Source organism: Oncorhynchus gorbuscha, linkage group LG13 (genome assembly GCF_021184085.1).
Source record: "Oncorhynchus gorbuscha isolate QuinsamMale2020 ecotype Even-year linkage group LG13, OgorEven_v1.0, whole genome shotgun sequence".
In the NCBI taxonomy this organism is placed as follows: domain Eukaryota; kingdom Metazoa; phylum Chordata; class Actinopteri; order Salmoniformes; family Salmonidae; genus Oncorhynchus; species Oncorhynchus gorbuscha.
The window spans coordinates 67,120,901-67,141,722 of record NC_060185.1 but is presented as its reverse complement, the minus strand read 5'-3'; the positions used below and the strand labels follow the sequence as shown (position 1 = coordinate 67,141,722).

Here is a 20,822-nt window from a genome sequence, read left to right as displayed (position 1 = left end):
TATGGTACTTTTTAATGGTAAATGTACAAACATATATATGATAAATACATTTGAAACGTGTATATCATTATGGTAAATGGTGAAATAAGTATAGCTAGTTATAATTGTAATGGCTTGGCACATAATAAGAAAAGACAATCAGTATGTACCTGGCTTGATTGGAAGGAATATAATATCTATTATTTACAGGAAACTCATTCAACAATTTTAGATGAAGTTGTGTGGAGAAATGACTGGGGGTTAAAGACACACAAAAGGAAACTCAAAAGGGGTGATGGTATGTATCAACAGTCATTTTTATCCGAATGTGCAAATTGTCCAAACAGATCCTCAAGGTAGATGGGTGATTTTAAATATGTTATTGGACCATAAACAGATATGGCTCATTAATAAACAGATATGCTCATTAATAAACAGATATGGCTCATTAATAAACAGATATTGCTTATTAATAAACAGATATGGCTCATTAGTAAACAGATATGGCTCATGAACCTTTATGGTCTAAATAATGATGATCCACGCTTCTTTTAGAATATATATAATAATTGATCAACCCTACAAGACTATTATACAAGACTAAGACTATTATTATGGTAGGAGATTATAATACGGACCATAAAGGAAATCACGCTACAAACTATCACCCTCATGCACTTCAGGAATTCACAAATGTCATGGATATTTTCAAACTAGTGGATATATGAAGGCTTAAATACCCAGACCCAGTGAGATATACATGGTGGAGGCTCAATCAAGCTAGTCGTCTTGACTACATTCTTATGTCATTCTCTCTGGCACCAGAAGTTTAAAAAGTGTTAATAGGGGACAGAATGCGGTCGGACCATCAAATAATTGGCATATATATATACATTACTCTTACAGTAGCATACAGACATGAAACAAAGAAACAGAGTCAATAACATCTGGGGAAAGAACCAAAGGGAGTGACAGATATAGGGGAGGTCATCAGGACGGTGATGGAGTCCAGGTGAGTCTGATGAGCCTCAGGTGTGGGTAACGATGGTGGCAGGTGTGGGTAACGATGGAGGCAGGTGTGCATAATAATGAATAACCTGGCGACGTAGAGCGCCGGAGAGGAGGTGCGGGAGTAGACGTGACAATATACACTGTATGTTATCTCATAGTTTTGATGTTTTCACTATTATTCTGTAGAAAATAGTAAAAATAAAGAAAACCCATTGAATGAGTAGGTGTGTCCAAACTTTTGACTGGTACTGTAGTTCGAAATCCCCCAAAAACCCTTGCTGGGTATTTAATCTGCTAAATTGAAAGAGAAGATTCACCATTCCAAACCCTAAATCCTGGGTAGAGGGCCTCAGTGAATGTAGCGTGGAATGTATGCAGGTGGGTCAGTGTGCCAGAGCAGACACTGTAGAAGGACAGAGTGCCGGCCGGCCAGTCCAGATATACCCCTACTCTGTATGAGTAGACTGAGGGAACGGGTATTGTAATGGTCTTATTACTATGCCGGGTAATGTAATGATCTTCAGCGCACCGCATTGTCCAGGACATACGGTTATGGCCTAGGATAGAATCATTTTCCGTTCCTTTCCTGCAGATTCCTTTGTATGCCACTCCAATATAAGCCCCAAACCCACTCCACTCTACCTCCCAGTAACAGCGCCCAGTCAGACCCTCTCGACACAGAACCTGCGGGTAACACTCAAATCTCGCTGGGTGATCAGGATACGGCTGCTCTTTCCCCCATGTAATCTTTCTGTTCTCCTTGGATAGAGTTAACAGTTTGTGTGCTGTGTTCGGTTCCAGTGTCAGCTCACATGTATCTGATGAGGGAGACAAAAATATCACAAGATGAACCTTCATAACACCAACTCTTTAAACCCCATCAAAAAGTAGTTCTGCTCATAAGGAACAAGTCTAATGCAAACTAATACTTATTTCACATAGGATTCACAGTATGTTGCCAGTAAAAACAATTGGCCAACGTTGGAATGCACTCTTTTCAAACCGCTCCATCTTAACCTCTTTCTTGTCGGCATTCACCGTTTATATTGCCATTGATTTGGCGGCAACTAAGCAAGAGACATTCAACTTTGACCCTGTTGTTGCGACTGTTGTCATGGTAACCCGACACAGCAAGCAGCATTGATCAAGTTCTAAATTCCTTTGAACAGAATGCAATGCACTGCTTTCATGTATTCACATTCACAACAGTAAATAAGAAGCTTGCCATACTAATTTGTAAATCATTTGTACACTGAACAAAAGTATAAATGCAACATGCAACAATTTCTAAGATTTTACTGAGTTACAGTTCATATAAGGAAATCAGTCAATTTAAATCAATTCAATTTAAATACATTCGTTATTTATTCATCCTAATCTATGGATTTCACATGAATGGGAATACAGATATGCATATATTGGTTACAGACATCTTAAAAAAAGAAGGTAGGGCATGGAGCAGAAAACCAGTCAGTATCTGGTGTGACCACCATTTGCCTCATGCCTTGTGATACATCTCCTTTGCAAAGAGTTGAGCAGGCTGATGATTGTGGCCTGTGGAATGTTGTCCCACTCCTCTTCAATGGCTGTGTGCAGTTGCTGGATATTGGCGGGAACTGGAACACGCTGTCGTACACGTCGACACAAAGCATCCCAAACATGCTCAATGGATGACATGTCTGGTGAGTATGCAGGCCATAGGAGAGCTGGGACATTTTCCGATTTGCGTACAGATCCTTGCGACATCGGGCCGTGCATTATCATGCTGCAATATGAGGTGATTGTGGCGGATGAATGGAACGACAATGGGCCTCAGGATCTCTGTGCATTCAAATTCCCATTGATAGAATGTAATTGTGTTTGTTGTCTGTAGCTTTTATTTATTTAACTAAGAAAGTCAGTTGAGAACGAATCGTATTTACAATAACAGCCTATCGGGGAACAGTTGGTTAACTGCCTTGTTCAGAGGCAGAATGACAGATTTGACCTTGTCAGCTCAGAGATTTGATCCAGCAACCTTCCAGTTATTGGCCACTAGGCTAACCACTAGGCTACCTTCCACTCATTAGGCTACCTGCCGCCCACTAGCTAATGCCTGCCCTTACCATTTCCCAAACGCCACCATGGGGCACTCTGTTCACAAAGTTGTCATCAGCAAACCACTTGCCCACACAACCCCATACACACGTCTGCCATCTGCCCGGTCCAGTGGTAACCGGGATTCATCTGTGAAGTGCACACTTCTCCAGCAAGGCAGTGGACATCGAAGGTGAGAATTCTCCCACTGAAGTCAGTTACGCTGAACTGCAGTCAGGTCAAGACCCTGACGAGGGCGACGAGCACGCAGATGAGCTTCCTGAGCCGGTTTCTGACAGCAGAAATTATTTGGTTGTTTAAACCCACAGTTTCAACAGCTGGTCTCAGACGATCCCGCAGGTAAAGACGATGGATGTGGAGGTCCTGGGCTGGCACAGTTACACGTGGTCTGCGGTCGTGAGGCCGGTTGGACGTACTGCCAAATTCTCTAAAACGACGTTGGAGGCCCTTATGGAGGAGGCTCAAAACGTGAGACATCTGTGGCATTGTGTTGTGTGACAAAACTGTACATTTTAAAGTGGCCTTTTATTGTCCCCAGGACAAGGTGCACCTGTGTAATGATCATGCTGTTTAATCAGCTTCTTGATATGCCACACCTGTCAGGTGGATGGATTATATTGACAAAGGAGAAATGTTCACTAACCGGGATGTTAGCAAATTTGTGCTTAACATTTGAGAGAAATAAGCTTTTAGTGCATATGAAACATTTCTGGGATCTTTCATTTCAGCTCATGGATCCAACAATTTACATGTTAAGTTTATATTTTTGTTCAGTATAGTTAATTGATTATTGAATGTTATCGATGGACACAACAATGTACAACCAAAACATAGTCTAGAAAGCCCGCGTCTGCTCAACAAACTCGAACTCGAGAACAAATTGTTTGGTTGGGCTGCTGCAGTTCGTAAACGATATGTGCTTCTCTCCATCGCAACAGTCAGGTCATTCCGCCAAGGGTCGTTCACAATCTAGTCCTATTGCAGCCGCAAATAGACTTCGTTTCAAAGGTATCAAGAAATACTTTTATTTGTAGGCTTAGTCATCACAAATGTACATTGTCTGAAGCACACTTTTGTTAGTCTCATTCACAAATTACAGCTCCAATAGATCACTTATGGTGAACGAGAGTCTTGTAGTAGCATGACTCTTTTGAGGTTTTAGTTAATCATTCACGGGCAGGGGGTCCTGCGCGCTCTGGGCATTACTGAATTAAATAATTCGAAAGTTTCGTTATTTTAACTGAACAAGTTTTTAAAAATCTGTTTCAATAAAAAGAGTCGAACTTCCCATCACCAATGCCTGCTAAATTAGACAGTGCGCTCCCATTAGGCCATGCACATTTTATGACGCACTTTCTACCACGTAATCTAGTCTACACAGCAGGACTATAGTGCGGTTAGGACAACAGCTAGATTCAAACGTTTATCTGGTAGCGAGGAACACGTGTAACCTTACGACTGGTAAATGGTGTTCCTAGAGATTATAGATATGCGAGATATGCCTTTGTTTATGGGACAAATGTATTTGGTGAGGCCGGTCACAAGGTTAGGGTTATTTTCCGTTGCCACCCACCAGAATAATCCACAACTAAGGGATACATCCCAATACAGCACAATATCGCAATACACAGCTAACATAAACAAAATATTTCATGCATAGAATTTAAGGATTGCTTTCTCTGCCAGGAAAAGATTATGCCTATAGATGGTGTATTATTCATGTATGACACGTCGAGTCGAAAACGGAAGGTTTAAAAAATCCAGATGTAGTTTTCATTCTGTGTTCTTTCACTTTAAACTCAATTAAAGGCCCAGTGCAGTCAAACACGTGATTTTCTGTGTTTTAAATATATTGAGTGTACAAAACATTAGGGACACCAAGTGGATTTAACAAGGGACATAAATGGATCATAGCTTTCATCTGGATTCGCCTGGTCAGTCTATATCATGGAAAGACCAGGTGTTTATAATGTTTTGTACACTCAGTCTATATTTCCACACTAAGAGGTTGGAATAATATTGTGAAATTGTGAAACTGATGATCGAGCCATTTTAGTGTACGAGCTGTTTGAAAACACCACCTGCAATTCCAGTCTCTTTCAGTGAGATGGAGTTTTGGCCTGGTGACATCAGTTAAGAGAGTTCCAAACCTCTGCCAATAACAGCTAGTTTTCAGTTTTCCCCTTCCCACTCAGACATCTCCCAGACAGTCCTAGCAAAATTCTTGCTTGAGAAATTGTTCTTTGCTAAGAAGCTATTTATGTTTCTTGTTGACCATTTCAATTGAAGACAATCACGGTAAGGTCTTAGGCGTTACCCCAAAAGGATTTGATATTGATATGCAATGGACCTTAATTGTATTTATCCTTTATCTCTAGGTGGTGGTTATACAAAGGGTGGGTCTAATCCTGGATGGTGATTGGTTAAAACCACGTTGAATAGGGGGATAATGTTAGCTAGAAACGAAGTTCACAATCTATGTTTGTCTATGCAACTTTACACAGTTTCTAGCTAGCTTGCTGATCTTTTCTAGCTAACTACATAGGCAAAACCAACCGTCTGCTGCTTGACAGGGTAGTCCATAATGGATGGGAAACGAACCTTATCCACATGCATTTTATATTACTTAAATATTCAATGAATGGTCTCTAACATTGAGAAAGAGGGGAACCTGTGGGGCTTGGCTAGCAACCTCAGAAATAGAATGGATGACCAGATGTTATTATATTATTTTTATTATAGATGTGTCGGGACTATATCCTCGTGGAAGGATGAAATCATATGAATACATTTATGAAAATAATGTTTTTCACGGAAATATCTAAATCATTATTTTAATGTGTTGGTAACCACTGTATAAAAAGTATAATGCCCTCAAAGCCATGGTTTATAGGATATATTGGTATGGTTTGCAACACTTGTGGCAATATATTCTATAAACCACAGCTTATCTGGAATTGTCACTTAATTATCCACTGGTTGTTAGAAAGGATTTGAGGTATCCAGAGCCTTGTATAGAAATAATTTTGCCAAAAAGCAATATAGCAATGTCATCAAGCTGAACAATCTTCAAACTGTATAGGGCCCTTCATTTAAAAAATGTGTCCTTTTCTTAAAAGTGACTGACTTACATTTCTTCAGGCCAGATTTTAGCCAGTACTCTGCATCATTGTCCACACTGTAGGAAAGAAAAAATGTCATGACAATCATGGTAAGATCTCTGAGACCATAAGAGAAACAAATTCTCCACATATCAAACTGGTATCAAACCTTATCCATGGTGAACACTAAAAAAGTAATTATTTTACTGCCTTATACCTGAGTTTTTCCAGTTTGCAGTGTGTATCCTCCAGTTCAGCAGACAACGATTCCACACCTAAGTCTCCTGGGTGATTGTAGCTGAGGTCCAGCTCTACCAGGTGTGAAGGGTTTGACCTCAGAGCTGATGCCAGTGAAGCACAACCTTCCTCTGTGACTCCACAGAATGACAACCTGATGAGGCAGAAACTTTCCTCTCAGATATTACTCAACATTTGGTCTCTAAGATTACGTTTCGTATTGTTAAGCCCGAAGCTGTTCATCTAAAAATCATAAAACATGTCCCCGTTTGAAAATATTTCCCACAACCTGTAGGGGACTCACCTTAGTGTCTCCAGTTTACAGTGTGGACTCCCCAGTCCAGCAGAGAGCAGCTTCACTCCTGAATCCTGCAGGTCATTGCTACTCAGGTCCAACTCTCTCAGGTGTGAGGAGTTCGAGCTGAGAGCTGAAGCCAATGCATCACATCTCTCTGTCAGGTTGCACCCATTTAGCCTAAAATATAATATATGTAAAACATATAAGAAGTTTTGCTCTTCTGTATGTTTTACTGTGGCAACTTATACAAGATCCGAGAATGTTTAGATTAACAAAACAAAGTTAGTGTCAAGGTTATAGTGGCTATAGGCTAATAATATTATACATTAAGAATAGTTCATGTAAATGTTACTTCTAAATAGCCAAATGTATGTTTTGTGTAACTTCCTCATTAATACATGTAGCATACTTCAGTGAATATAATTCCTTTTTAAGCTGACATAAATAAAACTATGGCTAATAAAAGTATTTTTTGGTATAAGTGAGTTTTCTGTTTGACAAAAGAGGTAAAATCTTACAGCGCTGTTGTGGAGGCTTTGACCACTGGCAGCAGTCTCAGGAGACCTTCCTCTGATCTAGAGTATTTCCTCAGGTCAAACACATTAACTCCTCTTCTGAGGTCAGCAACACAAAGACCATACCTGACCACTGTGCAGATGAGAGTTATTGTTTGGACATGCTTCCTGAACTCAGGTAAGCTTGGATCTCATTAACTAGAGATTGATCATTTAGCTCGTTTAGACAGTGGAACAAATTGATGCATCTCTCTGGAGAGGGATTTTCCTTGATCTTCTCTTTAATGTACTCAACTGTTTCTTCATTGGTCTGTGAGCAGCTTCCTGTCTGTGTCAGTAGGCCTCGTAGGAGAGACTGATTGGACTCCATTGAGAGGCCAAGAAGGAAGCAGAGGAACATGTCCAGGTGTCCATTGTCACTCTGTAAGGCCTTGTCCACTGCACTCTTGTGCAGGATGGTTGCAGGTGTATCTTTATATACCTGAGGTTCTTTGGAGGTGGTTTGCTGTTTGTCCATAAGATTAACATTGTTATTGGTGAATGTGAGAAACACATACAACGCTGACAGAAACTCCTGAATGCTCAGATGTACAAAGCAGTACACCTTCTTCTGGTACAACCCACACTCCTCTCTGAAGATCTGTGTACACACTCCTGAGTACACTGAAGCTTCTGTGACATCAATGCCACACTCTCTTAGGTCTTCTTCATAGAAGATCAGATTGCCCTTTTCCAGTTGTTCATAGGCCAGCCTCCCCAGGGTCATAATGATCTCTTTATCAGTTGTCTCAGTTTCCTCTGCATCTTTAGAATATTTCAGTTTTTTGATTAGCTTGTTGAAGACCATGAAGTGTGAGTACATTTGGGTCAGTGTCTTGGGCATCTCTCCACTTTGAGATTGACCAAGTATTCTCTCTAGAACAGTGGCTGAAATACAACTGAACACTGGTATGTGGCACATGATATAGAGGCTCCTTGGTGACTTAATGTGTGAGATGATTTTGCTGGCCAGGTTCTGATCATTGATTCTCTTCCTGAAGTATTCCTCTTTCTGTGTGTTTTTGAACCCTCGTACCTCTGTCACCCTGTCAACACACTCAGGAGGGATGTTATTGGCAGCTGCAGGTCGGGAGGTTATCCACAGTTGTGCAGATGGGAGCAGATTCCCCTTGATGAGGTTTGTCAGCAACACGTCCACTGAGGTTGACTGTGACATCACAGCAGTTGTTATTGTTTTGGAAGTCTAGAGGAAGTCGGCACTCATCCAGACCATCAAAAACAAACAGAACGTTGTACTTTTCATAATCTGTTATTCCAGATTCTTTGGTTTCCGTGAAAACGTGATGAAGAAGTTCCATCAAACTCCGTTTTTTCGACTTCATCAAATTTAGCTCCCTGAAAGGCAGTGAGAATATCAACTCGACATCCTGGTGTTCTTTTCCTTCAGCCCAATCTAGAATGAACTTCTGCACAGAGACTGTTTTTCCAATGCCAGCGACTCCCTTTGTCAGCACAGTTCTGATACCTTTTGTCTTGTCCAGGTAAGGGTTGAAATATGTCATTACATTTGATTGGTGTCTCTTGTCTTGCGGATCTCCTGTATGCTGTCTCAATCTTTCTCACCTCATGTTCATTATTGATCTCTCCACTTCCACCCTCTGTGATGTAGAGCTCTGTATAGAGAGGTGTCTGGTTTCCTTGTTTTGCTATTCCCTCAAACACACTCTCACACTTCTTCTTCAGGTTAGATTTGAGTTTATGTTGACACAGAGCAAGTTCACCCAAAACACCTGAAAATGCAAAATACACAAGTATATATATTAATGTACTGTACCTTGTATAAAATCAGGACTCATCACTGAAAAAGTGTTGAATTTTATTGACAATTTCTATTTGTTTTGGGAGCGACCGCAGTTCCTAAAAAGAGACGGCCTGCATCCAAACAGGAGAGGGGCTTGAATGCTGAGTGCTAACATGAAAAAAGGAGATAAGAAGTGATGGGGTATCAATCCAATTGTCATACTTGAGCAAAAGTAAAGATACCTTAATAGAAAAGGACTCAAGTAAAAGTCACCCAGTAAAATACTACTTGAGTAAAAGTCTAAAAGTATTTGGTTGTAAATATACTTAAGTATCAAAAGTAAATGTAATTGCCAAAATGTACTTAAGTATCAAAAGTAAAAGTAAAATTATAAAGAATTTCAATTCCTTATATTACGCAAACCAGACGGCACCATTTAATTATTGTTTATGTTTATGGAGAAAAGCATTTGTGTTTAATGAGTCCGTCAGATCAGAGGCAGTAGGGATGACCAGAGACGTTCTGTTGATAAGTGTGTGAATTGGACCATTTTCCTGTGCTGCTACGCATTCAAAATGTAATGAGTACTTTTGGGTGTCAGGGAAAAATGTATGGAGTAAAAAGTTTTTTCTTAAGGAATGTAGTGAAGTAAAAGTAAAAGTTGTCAAAAATATAAATAGTAAAGTAAAGTACCGATACCCCAAAAAACAACTTAAGTAGTACTTTAAAGTATGTTACTTAAGTACTTTACACCACTGCAAACTGAACATAGCATGTTTGTGTTAGAAACTCAGCTGATCTGAAATCCCACAAGCTGTGGCCTTGGACTGATTCATGTACATGTCAGAAGTTTGATTTCGAAAATGTATCTTTTTGGAATTCTGGCTTCTCAAATTAAAGTGGACATTTAGATAATTACTGAGACTTGGTTAAAAAAAAGTACGTGCCAGACTCTGATATGTCTCTAAATGGATATAATGTTTATTTATTTGACAGAGACAGCAGAGGTGGGGGTGTCGCCATATTCATAAAGAACAACTTGAATGTTGCTGTGTGTATTACCACCTATGTCCACAAGCAATTTAACTTCTTAGGGGAAGGCCCCTTTTTTTCTCAATCTCCACCTGAATGACATGCCCAAAGTAAACTGCCTGTTGCTCAGGCCCTTGAAGCCAGGATATGCATATAATTGGTACCATTGGAAAGTAAACACTTTGAATTTTGTAGAAATGTTAAAACAATGTAGGAGAATATAACACAATAGATATGATAGGAGAAAATCCAAAGAAAACCAACCGGAATTGTTTTTCTTTGAGAGACCATCCTCTTACAATAGCAAGTATAAGGTCATACTGAGAATTAGCTCCCTGGATGCAATTCCTATGGCTTCCACAGGGTGTCAGCAATCTATGTTCAAGGTTTCAGGTTTCAAAAACGAATAAGAAATATCACTTTTAGTACAGGGACACAGTCTTGGAAATTCGTGTTTGCGCGTGCCATGAAGACAGGACGAACCTGCTCAAATCGGTTTCCTATTGAACATACTTCTTTCTGTAAGATTCCTTTCTCTGCATGTTGAACGAGTGGATTACTCAAATCAATCGCGCCAACTAAACTGACTTTTTGGGATATAAAGAAACAATATATATATATATATATATATATATATATATATATATATATATATATATATAACAAAACGACACTACATGTTATAGCTGGGACCCTTCGGATGACAAATCAGAGGAAGAAAAGTAAGTGAATATTTAATCGCTATTTGTGAATTTATGAAACCTATGCTGGTGGAAAAATATTTTGATGTGGGGCGCCGTCCTCAAACAATCGCATCGCACATTTTTGCTGCAATAGCTACTGTACATCGGACAGTATGGTTAGATTAATAAGAATTTAAGATTTCAACCAATATAAGACACTTATATGCACCTAAATGTTTAAGATCCATAATTGTTATGATTATTTATTTGAATTGCGCGCCCTCCAGTTTCGCCGGAAGTTATCCCACTAGCGGGACGCCTAGGCTTTTAAATGTCTTGTCCTAAATGTGGGCCTTGGTAATAATGCCCAACTAACGTTAGTGGGAGTTTGTCGCTATCCCTCAGCCCTCCCAATTGCTCTTAGCAAATTGTCTGAATTGCTGTCTATCTATGCTAAATCTGAATTATTCATATTGGGTAATCTTAACCTGGATTGGTTGATGCCAGTATCAGATAGACTGAAAGATATTTGTAATACGCTAAATTTAACTCAACTGAACCAACTCGCCCCAACTTAAAACACCCTGAAAAATCTATTATTTTGGATATCATTCTGACAAACACACCTCATAAGTATACAGCCAATGGAATCTTTGCTAACGAGCTCAATGACCATTGTCTCATTGCCTGCACTAAAGATACTAAGCTACCGAAATTGTATCCATGCATTATTACAAAGAGAAATGTCAGAACTTTCAATGAGCAACATATTTCCTGTGTGACCTGGGGTTGTATGATTGGGAGGGTGTGTCCTATAGCTCTGATTCGGATCAGGCTCTTAAATGTTTTACCTCTCTGTTTGACTTTCCATTGGGCTCCTGAGTGGCGCAGCGGTCTAACGCACTGCAGCTCAGTGCACGAGGCATCACTACAGTTCTTGGTTCAAATCCAGGCTGTGTCACATCTGGCCGAGAATAGGAGTCCCATAGGGTGTTGCACAATTGGCCCAGCGTTGTCTGGGTTTGGCTGGGGTAAGACATCATTATAAATATGAATTTGTTCTTAAAAGACTTGCCAGGTGAAATGAAAGAGTTTCATGAAAGAAACTTAGCTTGGTCTAAGGCTACATTTCCTGATTCTACCTCTGACGTGCAGTCCTTCAGATATTTGAGAAATGGATGTCCTTCTCTAGTTAGAAATGCAAAGTTGACATACTTCTTGAATTGTGTATATGAGAGTGGTGGAAATCCAGCTAAATTATGGTAATTGGTTAAATCTTTGGAAAAATAACTCCCTCATTGCCCCAGCAGGTTATGACAGCCTCTGGACCCATAACAGACAAAAAATACATTTGCGGTGCTTTTGAAAAACATTTTGCCATTTTGCCTTAGCTGGCTTGTCACCAAAAGCACTCACAAACTTCTACAGATGCACAATCGAGAGCATCCTGGCGGGCTGTATCACCGCCTGGTACGGCAACTGCTCCGCCCTCAACCGTAAGGCTCTCCAGAGGGTAGTGAGGACTGCACAACGCATCACCGGGGGCAAACTACCTGCCCTCCAGGACACCTACACCACCCGTTGTTACAGGAAGGCCATAAAGATCATCAAGGACATCAACCACCCGAACCACTGCCTGTTCACCCCGCTATCATCCAGAAGGCGAGGTCAGTACAGGTGCATCAAAGCTGGGACCGAGAGACTGAAAAACAGCTTCTATCTCAAGGCCATCAGACTGTTAAACAGCCACCACTAACACTGAGTGGCTGCTGCCAACACACTGTCATTGACACTGACCCAACTCCAGCCATTTTAATAATGGGAATTGATGGGAAATGATGTAAATATATCACTAGCCACTTTAAACAATGCTACCTTATATAATGTTACTTACCCTACATTATTCATCTCATATGCATATGTATATACTGTACTCTACATCATCGACTGCATCCTTATGTAACACATGTATCACTAGCCACTTTAACTATGCCACTTTGTTTACTTTGTCTACACACTCATCTCATATGTATATACTGTACTCGATACCATCTACTGTATGCTGCTCTGTACCATCACTCATTCATATATCCTTATGTACATGTTCCTTATCCCCTTACACTGTGTATAAGACAGTAGTTTTGGAATTGTTAGTTAGATTACTTGTTGGTTATCACTGCATTGTCGGAACTAGAAGCACAAGCATTTCGCTACACTCGCATTAACATCTGCTAACCATGTGTATGTGACAAATAAAATTTGATTTGATTTGATTTGATTTTGTTTTGTTATAACATCTTTGGTCTGACAGACGCTTACGTGACAAACAGAATACAATTTATGATGTCAACAAACATGGCGCCACACTTGGCTGGCAAATAGCTTAGCATTAGCGCATCACAGTCAGTACAACATTCAAGTATTTTACACACATAATATGTGTCCAGTACAATCTATGCAAGAATTGGAATGCATGATTTGTCACCAGCTTTGATGCACCTGTACTGACCTCGCCTTCTGGATGATAGCGGGGTGAACAGGCAGTGGTTCGGGTGGTTGATGTCCTTGATGATCTTTATGGCCTTCCTGTAACAACGGGTGGTGTAGGTGTCCTGGAGGGCAGGTAGTTTGCCCCCGGTGATGCGTTGTGCAGTCCTCACTACCCTCTGGAGAGCCTTACGGTTGAGGGCGGAGCAGTTGCCGTACCAGGCGGTGATACAGCCCGCCAGGATGCTCTCGATTGTGCATCTGTAGAAGTTTGTGAGTGCTTTTGGTGACAAGCCGAATTTCTTCAGCCTCCTGAGGTTGAATAGGCGCTGCTGCGCCTTCTTCACGACGCTGTCAGTGTGAGTGGACCAATTCAGTTTGTCTGTGATGTGTATGCCGAGGAACTTAAAACTAGCTACCCTCTCCACTACTGTTCCATCGATGTGGATAGGGGTGTTCCCTCTGCTGTTTCCTGAAGTCCACAATCATCTCCTTAGTTTTGTTGACGTTGAGTGTGAGGTTATTTTCCTGACACCACACTCCAAGGGCCCTCACCTCCTCCCTGTAGGCCGTCTCGTCGTTGTTGGTAATCAAGCCTACCACTGTTGTGTCGTCCGCAAACTTGATGATTGAGTTGGAGGCGTGCGTGGCCACGCAGTCGTGGGTGAACAGGGAGTACAGGAGAGGGCTCAGAACGCACCCTTGTGGGGCCCCGTGTTGAGGATCAGCGGGGAGGAGATGTTGTTGCCTACCCTCACCACCTGGGGGCGGCCCGTCAGGAAGTCCAGTACCCAGTTGCACAGGGCGGGGTCGAGACCCAGGGTCTCGAGCTTGATGACGAGCTTGGAGGGTACTATGGTGTTGAATGCCGAGCTGTAGTCGATGAACAGCATTCTCACATAGGTATTCCTCTTGTCCAGGTGGGTTAGGGCAGTGTGCAGTGTGGTTGAGATTGCATCGTCTGTGGACCTATTTGGGCGGTAAGCAAATTGGAGTGGGTCTAGGGTGTCAGGTAGGGTGGAGGTGATATGGTCCTTGACTAGTCTCTCAAAGCACTTCATGATGACGGAAGTGAGTGCTACGGGGCGGTAGTCGTTTAGCTCAGTTACCTTAGCTTTCTTGGGAACAGGAACAATGGTGGCCCTCTTGAAGCATGTGGGAACAGCAGACTGGTATAGGGATTGATTGAATATGTCCGTAAACACACCGGCCAGCTGGTCTGCGCATGCTCGGAGGGCGCGGCTGGGGATGCCGTCTGGGCCTGCAGCCTTGCGAGGGTTAACACGTTTAAATGTCTTACTCACCTCGGCTGCAGTGAAGGAGAGACTGCATGTTTCCGTTGCAGGCCGTGTCAGTGGCACTGTATTGTCCTCAAAGCGGGCAAAAAAGTTATTTAGTCTGCCTGGGAGCAAGACATCCTGGTCCGTGACTGGGCTGGATTTCATCTTGTAGTCCGTGATTGACTGTAGACCCTGCCACATGCCTCTTGTGTCTGAGCCATTGAATTGAGATTCCACTTTGTCTCTGTACTGACGCTTAGCTTGTTTGATAGCCTTACGGAGGGAATAGCTGCACTGTTTGTATTCAGTCATGTTGCCAGACACCTTGCCCTGATTAAAAGCAGTGGTTCGCGCTTTCAGTTTCACGCGAATGCTGCCATCAATCCACGGTTTCTGGTTAGGGAATGTTTTTATCGTTGCTATGGGAACGACATCTTCGACGCACGTTCTAATGAACTCGCACACCGAATCAGCGTATTCGTCAATATTCCCATCTGACGCAATACGAAACATGTCCCAGTCCACGTGATGGAAGCAGTCTTGGAGTGTAGAGTCAGCTTGGTCTGACCAGCGTTGGACAGACCTCAGCGTGGGAGCCTCTTGTTTTAATTTCTGTCTGTAGGCAGGGATCAGCAAAATGGAGTCGTGGTCAGCTTTTCCGAAAGGGGGGCGGGGCAGGGCCTTATATGCGTCGCGGAAGTTAGAGTAACAATGATCCAAGGTTTTACCACCCCTGGTTGCGCAATCGATATGCTGATAAAATTTAGGGAGTCTTGTTTTCAGATTGGCTTTGTTAAAATCCCCAGCTACAATGAATGCAGCCTCCGGATAAATGTTTTCCAGTTTGCAAAGAGTTAAATAAAGTTCGTTCAGAGCCATCGATGTGTCTGCTTGGGGGGGGATATATACGGCTGTGATTATAATCGAAGAGAATTCTCTTGGAAGATAATGCGGTCTACATTTGATTGTGAGGAATTCTAAATCAGGTGAACAGAAGGATTTGAGTTCCTGTATGTTTCCTTCATCACACCATGTCCCGTTAGTCATGAGGCATACGCCCCTCCACTCTTCTTACCAGATAGATGTTTGTTTCTGTCGGCGCGATGCGTGGAGAAACCCGTTGGCTGTACCGCCCTGGATAGCGTTTTCCCAGTAAGCCATGTCTCCGTAAAGCAGAGAACGTTGCAGTCTCTGATGTCCCTCTGGAATGCCACCCTTGCTCGGATTTCATCAACCTTGTTGTCGAGAGACTGGACATTGGCAAGAAGAATACTGGGAAGTGGTGCGCGATGTGCCCTTTTTCGGAGTCTGACCAGAACACCGCCGCGTTTCCCTCTTTTTCGGAGTCGTTTCCTTGGGTCGCTGTATGCGATCCATTCCGTTGTCCTGTTTGTAAGGCAGAACACAGGATCCGCGTCGCGGAAAACATATTCTTGGTCGTACTGATGGTGAGTTGACGCTGATCTTATATTCAGTAGTTCTTCTCGACTGTATGTAATGAAACCTAAGATGACCTGGGGTACTAATGTAAGAAATAACACGTAAAAAAACAAAAAACTGCATAGTTTCCTAGGAACGCGAAGCGAGGCGGCCATCTCAGTCGGCGCCGGAAGTCAACAAGGGATAGTTCACTCGACTGACTTGGTGCTTTCAAGACAACTGTGGACTCATGACGTCAATGATATTAAGGACGGAAAGTCCGAGTTTTAGAAAGTTTTAGAAAGAGGTTCGAGTTCCCAAGTTGGAATTCCGAGTTGGATGATCGTTCAAAACTATTTTTCCCAGTCGTAGTTGTTTTTTTCCAAGGCTCCCAGTTGTTGTAAACTCCTCATCAGATTGTAACTTTCGTACCTCAGGGTTGCCAGCTCAGTGTATAAACTTATCTTGTGTTTGCCCCCCATTTATTGATAAATCCCCCACCATAGTAATATTTCCTGCATCATATCCCCCCACAATACCTTCCCTCATTTCTACCCCCCACGGACTTGAACTCCCCCACCCCACCCCACAAATGAAATGAACCCCCTCACAAACCCCCTAAAATGGTTTCATCGCTGTTCAGCTTTAACGTTATGGTTAGACAAGGATGTAGGCCTGTATTTGATGTCATGATCTGTGAGGTGAAAACATTTGATTTGTTTTGTGATTTTGTCAAAAACTGTAAACGACTTGTCAAGTCATGTGCTCCGGTTCTTGTATACACTGTAACAAGTACATTGATTTATATTATACTGAAAAGTGGCTAAACTAAGTTCATATTTTTCAGGCAATGAGCGAAGCCATCTCAGACTTTGTTTATTTGCGTCTCATAGTGAATGGCATTCTGGGATTAGAGAGTTTTCGCTTGTCAAACGTAAACAAATGTGGCTGCCATCATAAAGAATTTAACTGTTGTTAGCTTAGCTGACATGCATTTATTTTCTAAACAACATTATATTAGTCTCTTGTGCTCACCAGAGATGTGGTACATTGTAAACTAATCTAGCTGTTAGGTCGCTTAATTCTGTTTGTTTTTTTGTCAGCGCAACCTGTTATTTAGACTGGTTTATGGAATGAGTTTGGCTGTGGATGTGTTCCGTGTGATGCTTGGATAATAACGTTTGCATTTATCTTTTACATTAAAAAGTCAAATCAAGGAATAAAGTTTGAGACCTTTATTATCCACCAGTGCAAAAATATATTTAGATGCTGTTCAGACAACAATGGTGTTAAGACGAGTTTGTTGCACCATATGTTCTGTTGCTACTGTTCTAAGAACGTATTTGAGATCGTACGCTGCAGGGACCACACAACAATCTCGCCTTTCAAAAATATTAGAATCACTGGAAAACTCTCAGCTAAGACCTTTTTTAACATCAAGTTATATTCTTAATGTGTATCAGTCTGGTTTTAGACCTGGACATAGCACCATATCAGCAGCTACGCTTGCCTTAAATGATATATTAAATTGCTTAGATCATAGTAATCACTGTGCTGCTATATTTATAGACCTATCCAAGGCCTTTGGTACTGTTGACCATCCTCTACTCGTTCAGAAGTCTTCTAAAATGGACCTCGACCAGGCTGACAAGGCTATGTTGGAGCTGCAATCTGATTTTGTTGCCTTGCAGAAAGTCCTTGTTGATTTAAAACTGGTACTTAATGAGGGAAAGACTAAATGTATGCTGTTCTCGAATTCTCATAGAAATATTTCAGAAGGCTTACACATTTATGCATTGGATGGTTCTTTCATTGAGCAGATTCCCACCTATACAGTAAATATCTGCGCTTTTGGATTGATAATCATTTGCAGTTTAAAACCAGTACAGAGCTAGTTAAGGAGCTGGGATTTAAAGTGGGCTTTTTTTTATAGAAATAGATCATGCCTCTCCCTGAACAGCATGAGGAAGATTGTACATTCAACTTTCCTGACAGTTCTTGACAACAGTGACACCGTTTATCGGAATGCAGTAGCCACTACTCTTAAACCTTTGGATGCCGTCTACCATAACTCCCTTCACTTGTCACAGGTGATAGTTTTAATAAGCATCCCTGCATCCTGTATCAAAAGCAGGAGGGTTGTCCATCTGGCAATTCTGGAAATTGCCAAATGGGCTAGACCATTTTTGGTGGGTGGGCTGGTCAAAATTGACACACACAAAAATATATAATTTTTTACATAAAATAAAACAATGAAAATGGTGACATAGCCGGCGACCCGTGGGCCTGATAAAATTATATATTTTTTATTTCTGCGCAATTTCTTTGTTATACTTATATATAATGATCCTTTGGCTAATAGGAAGTCGACGGCTACAGTCATCAGTTAGACAGCCAAGATCATGGATCGTACATTTTTTTAAAGGGTGCCTATAAATGTATGAAGAGCACATTCTACATTGTCACCTCAATCAAAACTTCATATGTTTGGACAGCTAAAAACATAATTTGGTCAAACAGTTAAGTGCATTATCCTCATGATTCCTGTAATGAAAGTGTCTGGCTTGTGGACATAAAAGATTGTAAAGACTTTTCAGAGAACCCTTACTTTTCTCCAGTGTGTCAGCGAGCTCCTGTTGGTCCATGTTCCTCAGAATTTGCAGTGTGATCTTCAGAGCCCCCTCTCTGGCACTGCTGTCCTGCCACACTTCTTTGGCATCCACTAATTCTTCATCCTCCTGATTCTCAATGCATTCTGGAAGATCTGGACTCAAAATGTTCTTGAATCTCTTCAGTTCTCTCTTCACAAAAGTGATGATGTTCTCTTCAAGCGACTGAAACAGACAATAATTGTTTTATTATAATGAACACTAAGGGTGATATTTTCCCTATGCAAAACAAAACAGTCAGAAAAGTTGCCCAAAATTGCTAGAATGACTAAATAGAAAATAGAAGACAATAACTGTTTTAAATATTGGGGCAATCCATTTGAATTTGTTAAAAAATATATAATTGTGATGTTTTGGATCTCCCTCAACTGAAATCCATAGAAAGGTCCTTTGAGGAAGGATGTTAGGCATACGTTTGAAATCAGCATCCAAAATTACCCAAAATAATTATCAAGACAAAATTCAAAGGACAATGCTTTTTTCTTTAACCAAATCTCTATGTTATAGAAGTGTCCAGATTATTTTTTACATTTTTTAAATGAACCATGAACAAACCCACTGGGCATAAACTGGCTATATCAACGTTGTTTCAACGTAATTTGTTGATGTATTGTGACGTGAAATCCATGTTCAAAATACATCCAATTTTTTTCAAGGTAATCAACCTGTTTCAAGGTAATCAATGAGGTCGCTCTTGCTGCTGGTGAGTCCCTGATCCACCTCTACGCAGACGACACCATTCTGTATACTTCCGGCCCTTCTTTGGACACTGTGTTAACAACCCTCCAGGCAAGCTTCAATGCCATACAACTCTCCTTCCGTGGCCTCCAATTGCTCTTAAATACAAGTAAAACTAAATCCATGCTCTTCAACCGATCGCTACCTGCACCTACCCGCCTGTCCAACATCACTACTCTGGACGGCTCTGACTTAGAATACGTGGACAACTACAAATACTTAGGTGTCTGGTTAGACTGTAAACTCTCCTTCCAGACCCATATCAAACATCTCCAATCCAAAGTTAAATCTAGAATTGGCTTCCTATTTCGCAACAAAGCATCCTTCACTCATGCTGCCAAACATACCCTTGTAAAACTGACCATCCTACCAATCCTCGACTTTGGCGATGTCATTTACAAAATAGCCTCCAATACCCTACTCAACAAATTGGATGCAGTCTATCACAGTGCAATCCGTTTTGTCACCAAAGCCCCATATACTACCCACCATTGCGACCTGTACGCTCTCGTTGGCTGGCCCTCGCTTCATACTCGTCGCCAAACCCACTGGCTCCATGTCATCTACAAGACCCTGCTAGGTAAAGTCCCCCCTTATCTCAGCTCGCTGGTCACCATAGCATCTCCCACCTGTAACACACGCTCCAGCAGGTATATCTCTCTGGTCACCCCCAAAACCAATTCTTTCTTTGGCCGCCTCTCCTTCCAGTTCTCTGCTGCCAGTGACTGGAACGAACTGCAAAAATCTCTGAAACTGGAAACATTTATCTCCCTCACTAGCTTTAAGCACCAACTGTCAGAGCATCTTACAGATTACTGCACCTGTACATAGCCCACCTATAATTTAGCCCAAACAACTACCTCTTTCCCAACTGTATTTAATTGATTTATTTATTTTGCTCCTTTGCACCCCATTATTTTTATGTCTACTTTGCACATTCTTCCATTGCAAAACTACCATTCCAGTGTTTTACTTGCTATATTGTATTTACTTTGCCACCATGGCCTTTTTTGCCTTTACCACCCTTCTCACCTCATTTGCTCACATTGTATATAGACTTGTTTATACTGTATTATTGACTGCATGTTTGTATTACTCCATGTGTAACTCTGTGTCGTTGTATCTGTCGAACTGCTTTGCTTTATCTTGGCCAGGTCGCAATTGTAAATGAGAACTTGTTCTCAACTTGCCTACCTGGTTAAATAAAGGTGAAATAAAATAAAATAAATAAAATAAAATACTTTATACATATAATGTATATAAATATATATACATATAATGGTGTGTAAAGACAGTACAGTGCCCTGCTGAATTATTGGAACCGTAGTTAAATATGAACAAAAAAGGCTGTTGTTTATCAGCTTGATATTACACTCAAAATATCATATGAACCTAAACTTTAATTGAGTTAAATGATTTTATCCAAAAACATGCATGTCGCCTCCCGGGTGGCGCAGTGGTCTAAGGCTGTGCCA

At 41.3% G+C, this 20,822-nt stretch overlaps 1 pseudogene; it reads right to left on the bottom strand.

Moving 5' to 3' along the window:
• Positions 1-917: 917 nt before the first annotated feature.
• LOC123993382 overlaps positions 918-20,822 on the bottom strand; it is a 31,022-nt pseudogene continuing 11,117 nt past the window's right edge.